The sequence below is a fragment of the Gavialis gangeticus genome, unplaced genomic scaffold (assembly GCF_001723915.1).
Source record: "Gavialis gangeticus isolate Ggan-Ray unplaced genomic scaffold, GavGan_comp1, whole genome shotgun sequence".
NCBI lineage: Eukaryota > Metazoa > Chordata > Crocodylia > Gavialidae > Gavialis > Gavialis gangeticus.
The window spans coordinates 68,477,854-68,488,732 of record NW_017729024.1 but is presented as its reverse complement, the minus strand read 5'-3'; the positions used below and the strand labels follow the sequence as shown (position 1 = coordinate 68,488,732).

Below are 10,879 nucleotides of genomic sequence, written 5' to 3'. Positions count from 1 at the left end.
TTTTTTTTTTTTTTTTTTTTTTTTTAACTGAAGTACAATAATCAAATTATTCATATGGTCGTCATAGCTAGTGTAGGGGGGAAGTCTTTTCAGTCTCACAAATTTGAATGAAGAAAGCCTGTGGTAGGAAGAGATAATATTAAAATTTCATGATCTTTAATTTACATAATAATGTCCACTTATACCTGACATTTTAGAATAAAAAAAGCATATCACCTCCATATTGATATTCATGAGAACAAAAGAAAGTCTACATAATTAAAAAAAGTTTACAATGAATTCCATTAGATTTAAAAGTCAGAGCATTGAAGACTTTTTATATTGTTTATATATTATACAGAATTGCAAAAATTCTTCAACCCTGTCAATTTCTCATTTGCAAAATTAGTCAGTTGCTATGTTCTTAAACAATATTTCCTTGTAAATTTTACTGATTGAGAAGAAAACCTAATGTGCAACAGTTTCCATATAACATTGTGTAAAAAGGCAGAATTACTAGTTAACAAGGTAACTTGTATGCGATCATGGTCTATAAAGGTATTTAAACTAGATACAATACACATTGGTAAAAAGAAATTAAAAAAAATCCTTCCAATCCTTCCTCAAAATCTCTCCTAAGCAAAAAGAAACAATTACCTCTACAGTTACATGATAAACTGGCAAGCCTTCTAAAACGATGATGCTAAAACAAAGACAAATAAAAATGTATTCCAAGTGCAAAATACTTATGTTCTCACCAAAAATTGTTTGAAATGGTTTTAATTCAATTCATTTATGTTTGATGTGGTAGAGACACAAAATAGCAGCAAAAAAAGGTTCTCTCTAGGGATTCTATTCCCAACTAGTAAATACTTCACTAGCTTACAGTTGCCCATAGTTACTGAACATTTTGTTGCCCTGGGCCATTGCCTACTGCATGCATTAGACACAGCTAAAGCCACTATTTTTTTTTGGAAGAGACACTGAACTAATAATTTTTGCCTTTGATGTGAATCAGTATGTAGGGATCTGTTCTTTATTAGGTGTACTTAAAATGAATTCTCTTAATTAAGGATTTGCATTGCTTAATTTTTAAGATACCTTGTATCAGATAATGCAAAACCTTCACTTTTTTTTAAGAATAGGAAGTCAAAATGATAACTGGCTAAGATTCAATTCTTTTACAGAAAATTCATCATAAAAATTGCGGTATGGGGGAAATTAAGTCTTTCTAAAGTCACCTTAAAAGATTCTGTCATATTTATAAACAGTCCTGGTTCAATGATTTCAACTAGGCTTCCAATCGCTGCCCTTGGAAGAGAAATATCCCAGGTGAAAACTTCTGTCAGAAAATAATTACTGAAGTAATAGGGCCAATGTCAGTAAAATGAACAAAGCAAATTAGACCTGAACAAAATGTGTTAAGCCATATAAGCCAGTATGCCTCATAAAACCTACTCTAAATGACAGCCTCCTGCCAATCAATTAACTTGTCCAAATGCTGATTCAGAAGAACAAAACCAGATGTTTGAACACTCAGTTGTATAAACAGTTTGGGATTCAACTGGGCCAGAGGTCTGAATGCCAATGGCTGCATCCTTCACAATAACTGCAAATGTCCTCTAAAACTGTAAGTCTAAGCGTGCTTGCATATGCAATGGGGAAACCCACTGTTTCAGTTTAGGGAGAACTAAACCCCCGTAGCATGTACAAAGATCAGGGGCCCAATGCTCAGGGGCTGTGTGACCTGGTGACAGCTTATGCAGGCAGGCTCAACTGAAGGTGGGGGGAAGTAGTGAGGAGCCTGATCTTTTTTATTTTTTCCTCCTGGAGCCTGGCTGCTTGCCTGGGCTGTGTGAGCCCTGGTGCTTTCCTCCGCAGTGCTGGTGCCCCACAGGACTGCCTGGGCTGGGTGCCAGTTGGGAGTGCCATCTGGGGGGTACCGCCACTGGAGGGAAGCACCGGGGTCCTCCACAGCTCAGGGACTGCTTGGCCCGTTTGCAGCTTGCCCCCCTTCCCTGCACCATCCTCGCCACCTTCCCACCACCTGGGACTGCCTGGGAACGGCTGGCTTGCCCTTTGGGCAGAGTGGCAAGGTGGCAGGAGGGTGGCTGGGTGTGCTGGCAGTGGGAGAAGGCAGCCAGTATGGTGCACAGAGCACTGGAAGCCCACCAAGCTCAAGCTTCCCCAAGCATGTCGGCTTCCAGCGCCCCGTGCACTGTTGCACTTTGTTAGGGAGCAAACTAAAATACCTTGGATGGGTTTTACTTTGTTACGTTACAAAGTCATTTAAAGCAGAATATGCTGCCGATCATGTAAGTAGCAACACCATTAGAGTGGTGCAAAAGGGCAATTAGGCTGCTTTAAAGGCCAATTTTGTTGCATGTACAAAGGGCCTAACTCTTACTGACATTATACATTCTTAAAAGTGCTCTAGTAGTCTTCTACCAGTTAAGACTTTTTATAAATTTCACACTGGTTACCATTTCCAGATACTAACACTTGTAATTATTGCTCTCTGAACATTAAAAAATTTACAAATTACCATGCTTCAGGTCCATGTTCCCAACACACAAGCTATTCCTTTAAAATCCAAATCATCACTGCCCCTGCAAGAGGTACTGTGCACCACCTTGATGGTAAAGATGCCATCATGAAACACATCATGGAACAGTTACTTCCTTACTTCTAGAACTAGGCAATTAAAACAAACCAAACCATGCTCCTTTTTACATATGTATATAAATATCAAACAGGAGAACTGAGGTGCACAGTGATGTGAACTTATCTGACCGCACAGAGTTAAGGAAGATATGGAACAAACAGGAAATGTAAAACTGGTACTGATAAAGTACAGTTAGAAAGAATACTAATGATCCAAAAGAAAACACCGGACAGCATCCCCACCTGGCTTCAAACTAACTGCTGAGATTTCCCCTTTTCAAACCTAAGACTAAAAATCAACGGAGTTTGTCAAGCCTGAAAAAAATGCTGGCCTAGGAATGAATGGGATTGGAGCAGGTTATCAGCAATGGCTAGAGATAAATCTGTGATGGAAAATAAGTGACTGCAGCAAGGGCTGTCTCCCAATCCATGTACTGAAGGTAACAGAGCTGAATGAAACTTACCACACCTTACGAGAAAAGATTAAAGCTTAAGTAACGGGAAATGTGTTTAGGGCTTTTTTAGCTTTATTTCTTTGCTCTGGTTGTAATGTACCTTTCCGGTGCATGAATAAATAAATGATGATTTTTTTGAAGAAACTGTTTCCAGTCACTTTAATCACCAGCTGCCTCAGGCTCCCAAAGGAAAAAGGGTTACAATTGGGCCTACTGGGTTAATACAGTTGGCAAGTAAAGTTGCTGCCATCCAGATAGTCAAGTGTGATAGAATCATGCAGTTCCAATAGGGGTGAGTGAAGGCAGATAAGCCTTTCATCCAAAGGCATACTGTATAAAAAGGGCTCAGAAATGTACCATTTCTTAACCTTAGGACACACAGTGTAAAGCAACTGGTTCTTCAAGATGCCACACCAAGTACTGATCCTAAAGTGCGTGTGCCTGCATCTCATGTGTGCAAGATCAGGTATTTGTAATAGTGTCCATCAGATATGCAGAGATGGTGTGCATCCTTCTGGTTGACCAAGGTAGTATTTGATCAATGTCACTGGTTTCTATTATAGCTAACTTACAGATTTTTTTCATATTAGAATACTCCTGAAACAGGAAGAAAAACTGGTTGTTCTGTGAAAGAGTAAATCTTGATGTTCAGTCGGAGGAGTACATCAACTGTTTGGTAACACAGTAAGACACAATGTGCTGTTCATTTGTGGCATCATCTATGAGGAGATGGCCTTGAACACTGGATTATAGCTAGGAAGAGAAGGAAGGCATTCAAAACAGCTCAGTCCTGTGGACATAATTGAGAAAAATCCTGGGTATGTCAAATGTGCATAATTTCTTGTTTCCTGGTAGTTCAGAAAAAAGATAGGCAGAAGACAGAAAAGAAGATATTCTGGTTTAAATTCTAAGACATTAGCAATGAACTTTGAATGAGGGCTTAATACTACCTTACTCTTACTGACTGTCATATGATGGCTCTTTTGGTAAGTGCCTGATGATCTTTTGCAGCCAACATGATAGCTGCTAAACCAATCTTTGAAGTGAGGTGAAACAGGGGAGACTTGTGAAAAAAAATTCAAATGGAGGCTCCATGAGTTTCAGGAGCACTATAGTGAAGCCCCAGGTAGGAATACGTTTTCTAATCTGTGGGTAGAGTACATGAACAGTTACTTGAGAAACAGCTGTTCTCTGATGTAGAAGAAAAAAAAAAAAAAAAAAACCCACACAAAGGGATGGCAAATTGAAATTGCAAGATGGACCTTAAATGGATCCAAACAAAAGGTTTTCTGGTTTAAGTAGAATTAATTACAAAGGAAGTTGGATATTGAAAGTTGGACAGGTCAAAACTGTGTTGGACTACCCATATGAAGAAAATTTTCTATTAAAAAAAAAAATCATCTTTGCCTATCTTTTTTCTTTTTCTTTTCAAAACTGTTGGGCTACCCATATGAAGAAACTTTTCCATTAAAAAAATCATTTTCCTCAGATTCAGAAGAGCATGTTTGTCTGCTCTCTATCAGGATTGCCTAGATCAGGCAGGAAGCAGTCCCTGTCAATGCTACTCAGAGAACTCCTTAACTGGGCTTGACTTGCTTATGCTACAGCGTGGTATACTGGCTGCCTATACACGTGCTCAGGGATGGTGCACTACTTAAAATGCCTCACTGTCATGTGTATTAAGCCCCCACATGTTCAAAAATGACTGCAGGATGCTTTATTTAAAGCTCATTTGATGATGTTTAGATGAAGTGCCCCAGCAGCTATTTTTAAATGTATGGGGGCTTACAAACATGACAGTGAGGCCATGGTCAAGCATGCTAATTAGAATGCGAACCAGCACATGTACAGGCAGCCACCAGTTTTTCATTCTACAGGTCGCGATTTCCTAAGATGTGCGGTTGATGTTAAGAAACTGCTCCTCGGTGACAGACGGTTTACAGGACACAGAGAACAAAACAACTACATGGAAAAGACAAATTAACAGCTTTTGACAGTCTCTGTGTTTTTAGCCATGTTGTTTAATCTCTACATCAGCAGACTTTCACTTATTCATTAATTCATTAATGAAAAATGACATCTGTTTCAGTATCTAAGCTCAGGCATTTTCTGACCCTGATGCCACTCCGAATGTCATAATATGGGCAATCTGGACCAGTACTATAGCAGCACCCACCTTCAAACAATGGACAAATGTATTCCACTTTTAATGCATTTCTTACTCTAGATCTGAATACATCATCCAATAGACAGCACCTGAAACATAAACAGCCCTTAACTGCATCTTGGGTATGATATTGGCATGCTAACCTTTCATAAATTCTAACGAAAAGAGATGCCAAATCAGCACATGCAATTACCCTGGAAGCTGGTTGCTTTAACAGATCAGGGCAATGCACATATCTTTCAAATGTCTGCACCTGCTATTTAACTGCAGAATATTGCACTCCAATCTGCTACCACTCAATGCATGCAAAGCTAACTGACAGCCAACTACATTCAACTGTGTATATTTTACCAAAACCCTTGTGACCTCACAAAGAGAGAAGAATACTATAGCTGTATAGCACTCACTATATATTCACTGTGATCCTACAACAGTCAAACTGATGGAAAAAAATCTATATTAACACTACATTACCATTTTATATAGATCTCTTCATCCCACCTGCAGTTTTTACACAATTAAGATGCTCTTTGAAGTCTGATGCACCACCCCAGGACATATTAGTATAATCACCAGTACACAGCAAAAGCAATGATCTTCATCAGTAATAACAAATAGGATCTTGCCAACCCTAAAATTTATCTCGACTTCGACCTATGAGCTTTATGGATAGGTTTAGCAGTGACCACAGTTGCTGTGCAGCTATACTTCATAAACATCATAAACATCAAGAAAACCAATACACAGATAAACAAACATTGGTGCAGAATGCCCCATGTCCAGATGGGATGATGGTTTAAGTCAACAAAAGCTTCCGGTGATTCGTTGTTCTGTCTCAGCAAGATATGCATTCATAGGCTGTTTGTACACGCCACGGGGGTTTAATCTGATTTAGTTCTCCCTAAATTGAAACGGTGGGTTTTTAAAAACACTGCTTCAATTTAGGCAGAATTAAACTGAACTAAACCCCTGTGCCGTGTACACAAGGGTGGGAGCCCTATCTTTACCTGCCTGTTTGTTGGCAGGGTGGGGGCATGAGCTTCCAGTGGGCTGAGCAATCCCTGAGCTGAGTGGGGGCCCCTCAGATGGCACCTGTCCACTTGTACTCAGCCTGGGCAGTCCCGGGGGGTGTTCCAGGTGTGGAGGGAAGTACCAGCCCCCCATAGCCACGGAGGGAAGCACTGGGCCCCTGCACAGCTCAGGCAGGCAGGGAGGCTCTGAAGAGAAAAGAAAAAAAAAAAGATCAGGCTCGCCGCTTTTTTTTTTTCCTTCAGTGCAGCCCCCCTGCATGGGCTGCCACTGGGTCCCACAGCCTCTGAGCTCCTCAGGGCCTGCCAAGCCCTGAGCACGTCAGCTGCCAGCGCCCTGTGCACTGTTGCGCTTTGTTATGTAGCAAACTAAAACACCTCAGAGGTGTTTTATCTTGCTATGTACCAAAGTCATTTAAAGCAGAATATGCTGCCGAGCGTGCAAAAATCAACTCCACTAAAGTGGTGCACAAAGGGCATTTAAGCTGTTTTAAAGGCCAATTTTGTGGTGTTTATAAAGGCCCACAGGTCTTAAATGGCAAGGTGGGTGGAAGTGTGTGTGTGTGTGTGTGTGTGTGTGTGTGTGAGAGAGAGAGAGAGAGTGTGTGTGAGAGAGAGAGAGAGTCACTCAACAGCCATACCAGAAGTCTGATGACATACATCTAGATGGAGGATCTGACAACAGTGCTACAGGATCATGTCCATGAGCTAGACAAGAGGTTAAATGAAATTATAATACATCTGACAGCAAAGACTGCCTTAGCCAATGCAGACTTCCAAAAACAACTGTGGTTCTGTCTTTTCAATTTGGAAATCACCCTTGAAATGGGTGGAAAATCATAGAAATCTGTTTCACTGCAGAAGGAAAGTGTTCAGCAAGGATACAGACCCATCTGGAAAAAAAGGTCTGATAGTTGTCACTTCCCTTGGTGACAAGCAAATTTATTCTGGGCTATGCTATCCCCAGTGACAGAGTATAATTCCTGTAACAAGTCTGTGCAAAGATGGTTTGTAACTAGTCAACAATTTCCTGCTCAGCAAGTCTGGTAGGTCACTGCTGAGGTAGAGGGCCATTAGGATTACTCCATTCTGATGACACACCATGTGCAAAATACTCCAGCCTTCAGGTAGGCTGAGCAGGGTGAGGAGTGGATGTTCTCTGATTTCATTATGTAATGTCTGCTGTTGTGTTGCATACAAAGACTTGCATTACTAATTTTGCAGGAACATTAGGCAGACCAACTTGAAGTTTGAAGCTTCAAAACAACAACCTGTTGTTCCCACTTTCTAGTCTGGGAAAAAAAAATTCTTTGAATCTGGAGGGGTCCAAAAGCACTTGCCAACCTGTCCTTGTGCCATCTATAATTAATATTTTTGTCAGGGATGATACTGAAATGGGCAACCCTATCCAAGTTTTAGTGTTACAACCATTAAGCAAATACTGCACAGTTACCCTGCTGCAGTGCCAAGAGCTTCCTGTTAGGCCTGTACGAATAGGGAAGTATTTGATTCAGATTCGATGGACAGTGATTTGATTCGAATCACTGTCCCCATTCAATTCAGCTGACTCCAAATCTGAGATACAGTGCTGATTCAGAGATTTGGACCGGCCGGGGAGAGGAAGGCACAGCCAAGCAGCTGTAGGTTCTCCCGTCGCTCCTTTGGCTGTGCCTACCTCTGCCCCATGGCTGCCCTGCCCCATATCCCATCTGGCCCCAGCCTTCTGGTACTTTAAAGAAAAAAAAAAAAGAAGCACTGCACTCACCCGGTGCAACAATGGGGATCAGGGCATCTGAGGGCTCATGCCAGCAGCGCGGAGCAGCAGGGATTGCCCTACCCCACAGCCTGGCACCCATGCGGCAGCTGCCCCATGGTACAGGTGCAGTGCGGCTCGGCAGGGCGCCGTCTGGGAGCTGGGGCCACTGGGGCTGAGCAGTGCCGGGTTCCGGCTGACAGGTGGAGCCATCCCAGCAACCAGACACCCTTCTGAGCCACGCTGCACCTGTTCCAGAAATCTTTTTTTTCCCCCCCCAAGGAAATTCATAAGATTATGCAGCCTTTGCTTCACGAAACTGGTTTCTACATAAAACTCTTTCCAGTTTACCTTTCTGTTCCATTCTTTCTGTTTGCTAAAATATATATCCACAGTAATTCACTTTACTTAGCATAAAGCCACTGTTGAATTATTCTGTTTCACAGAAGGGGTTTGAAGACCTTTAACTACCAGAGGTCACTCGTTTCCCTTCTACAAATTGTATTTTTGTCATATCCTCTGTGTCTTGGGAACATAGTAGCTTGTGTTAACCTTTGAGCAGAAAGATTGATTATACTGTGCCACAAAGACTTCAGCAGGGACGGTTTTGAACAAACGGAATGAAACGCATTAAGGCCTTTTTCACAAGGGGAGAAGAAATGCCTAATAACCACTATGGTGAATGTTATGAACAGATAATATTCTCAGTGCTACATCTGTTGTATTCAATTTATCCAAGCTTCTATCGATGAAAAATCTAAATAATAATTATTTGCTTTGAGTTTCCCCTGCAATGACAGAGGCATGGTAATAGCTGTGCTTTTGTAGTCTTAGAAGGCATTCAAATCTCCTGGCATGTCTAAGTCAGAGCATCATGTACATTATATTTACATAAAAGCATCATATTGACATGAACAAAATTCCTTCCAGCCACCCTTCACCCTGTATTAGTACTACTGTTCCAGGACTGATATAATGAGGACAGTTTCGCTGAGCTAAATTTTGTTTAAAATATCTTTATTTTCGATATTAAGAATCTAGTTATCTATTCTTACTCATGCTGAGTGGTAGCCCCCACTGAGTGATAAGCCACAGCTACTCCAATGGCTTTACCTGCAAAGTAAGGTCCTATTCATCAGGAGAAACATGGCCGAATTGAGTCTTACATTTGTTTCTAGTTTTTCCAAATAGTTTTATTATAATGGAAAAACAACTTGAATTACTCCCCAGTTCTAAGGTCAAGTTACTTGGAAAAAGCTTCTATTGTCTAAACAGGAATTTTAAAGCACCCCTGTTGCTTTGTCATTTTTGTTTCACTTTAGTTTTGTACTAACCATTTTTCCCTGAAGGCAACCACCATCATGAAACATAGTCGCAGCATGAAAGCATAGAATACAGAATCCCTACTAGGAACATGCAACAACACATCTTAAACTAAATCCCTGTCCCCCTTTCCTTGTATATCCTCACCTTCACCAAACAACAGGCTCCTAGTGGCTCAAAGGAACAAGAATTTTAAATGCTGGAATCAAGGGCATCCATATCACTGACATGATAAAAGTAGTTTTATTTCCTGGAGGCTCCAATGCAGACCAAGCTGCAGTACCTGGTCAGGATGAACAACATGGTACTCTTTTTCCTGGCTACCTCTCTTAAAATTGTTCTGGACACAGACAGAATTTAATATGTGGGAATATTCAACTTTGGAAACCTTGTGTTGTGATACGACTGTGTTTATTCAATAGCAACTGTTCCTGATTTGTCTCGCTGACACTCCCTGGAGCTGCACATATTTTCTGGCCATTATTTAATAATATCTCCTTCTGAGAGACTGCTTTGGTATATACTCCTAATATCAGTGAGTATGCAAAAGGATTAAATTAATAGATCAGGAAATGGAATAGTTAAAAACACAGTAAGCCTCTTTGGGCACATCTAGACAAGCCTACACATGCCTCTGGCTGCATCTCAAAGCAGTTTGAAATGTGGCAAGAGGCATGCTGGGAACAAAAAAACATTCCCCGCACTGCATATTTGCAGCAGGGGCCAGGTATCCAAAGAAAAAAAAAAAAACCCCAGCAGAAAAAAAGTGGGACAGGGCACAGTCCACGACCGTAACCTGAGGCAACTGGAGGTTCGGGTCCTCCAAAGAGATGCTCTGGTAGACAGCCAGAGTGTCTCTATGGCTGTCCCTTGCCCAAGTGCTGAAGCATGATGCCTCCATATGCAGGGTAGCCTGGACCAGTGCAGGCTGTGTGGACCCCAGCTCCATTGGAAGTAAGTAAAGGACTGTGGGTGGGGGTCACTGCAGCAGGGGGGTTGCGGGGGTGCAGGGGACTGTGGGGAGGCTGTTAGGGAGGGGCGGGTCCCCCACCTGCACCCGGCATGGCCCTGCATGTGCCAGTGCCCTGCCCCGTCCTTGCCCCTTCCTCTTAACCCACAGCCTGCCCCCAGTCCCAGTCCCCTTGCTGCTGACGCAAAGGCCAGGTATCTAAGCGGCATAGGGTCCCAGGTGACAGCCCAAGTTGCCTGGAGCTGCCTGGAAATGTATGGTGCTGTGCCGAACTGGGTAGGGCCCGCATGATGTGGCACAGGCAGCACTGGGTGCCAGGACGCCGGGGCTGAGCTGAGCTGCCCCACGCTTTCCTGTGCTGCACGGGGGGGAGGAGGGGGAGGCTGTGTAAGGAGTTGCCAAGTGCCCTGATGGCCGCTGCTGCTGTGGGTGAGCTGTGGGCTGTGCGGGGTGGCTGGGGCCTTGTGTGGGGGCATATGAGTCCTATAGGGGGAGGGCTTTGGCCCCTGCGGGGGAGCTCTGGGCCCTGCGTGGGGGGGG

The 10,879-nt window shown here is 42.7% G+C and overlaps 1 protein-coding gene across 7 annotated transcripts in view; it reads right to left on the bottom strand.

Annotated features, from left to right (window-relative positions):
* The window catches only part of PAM (peptidylglycine alpha-amidating monooxygenase), a 265,855-nt gene that overhangs the window by 50,945 nt on the left and 204,031 nt on the right, over nt 1-10,879 (bottom strand). The gene's annotated exons all lie outside the window — the stretch shown is intronic.